This window comes from Triticum aestivum, chromosome 7A, assembly GCF_018294505.1.
Source record: "Triticum aestivum cultivar Chinese Spring chromosome 7A, IWGSC CS RefSeq v2.1, whole genome shotgun sequence".
NCBI lineage: Eukaryota > Viridiplantae > Streptophyta > Magnoliopsida > Poales > Poaceae > Triticum > Triticum aestivum.
In genome coordinates this window covers 75509274-75510070 of record NC_057812.1, presented here as the reverse complement: position 1 = coordinate 75510070, position 797 = coordinate 75509274, and positions in this window count along the sequence as shown.

Sequence of the window (797 nt, the reverse complement as noted above, 5' to 3'; positions counted from 1 at the left end):
CTCTATAAGCTAGTTCAAATAATTTTACAATAGAGTTGAACTAGCTCTATAGCCTAGTACAAATAATTTTACACTAGAGTTGAACTAGCTCTATAAGCAAGTTGATATAATTTTACACTAGAGTTGCACTAGCTCTATAGCCTAGTACAAATAATTTTACACTAGAGTTGAACTAGCTCTATAAGCTAGTTCAAATAATTTTTACACTAGAGTTGAACTAGCTCTATAGCCTAGTACAAATAATTTTACACTACAATTGAACTAGCTCTATAAGCTAGTTGACATAATTTTACACTAGAGTTGAGCCAGCTCTATAAGCTAGTTCAAATAATTTTACACTGGAGTTGAACTAGCTTTATAGGCTAGTACAAATAATTTTACACTAGAGTTGAACTAGCTCTATAAGCTAGTTAAAATAATTTACAGTAGAGTTGACCTAGCTCTCTATAGCCTAATACAAATGATTTTACACTAGAGTTGAACTAGTTCTATAGCCTACTACAAATAATTTTACAATAGAGTTAAACTAGCAATATAAGCTAGTTCAAATAATTTTACACTAGAGTTGAACTAGCTCTATAAGCTAGTTGAAATAAATTTTTCACTAGAGTTGCACTAGCTCTATAGCCTAGTACAAATAATTTGACACTAGCGTTGAACTAGCTCTATAAGCTAGTTCAAATAATTTTACACTGGAGTTGAACTAGCACTATAGCCTAGTACAAATAATTTTACACTAGAGTTGAACTAGCTCTATAGCCTAGTACAAATAATTTTACACTAGAGTTGAACTAGCT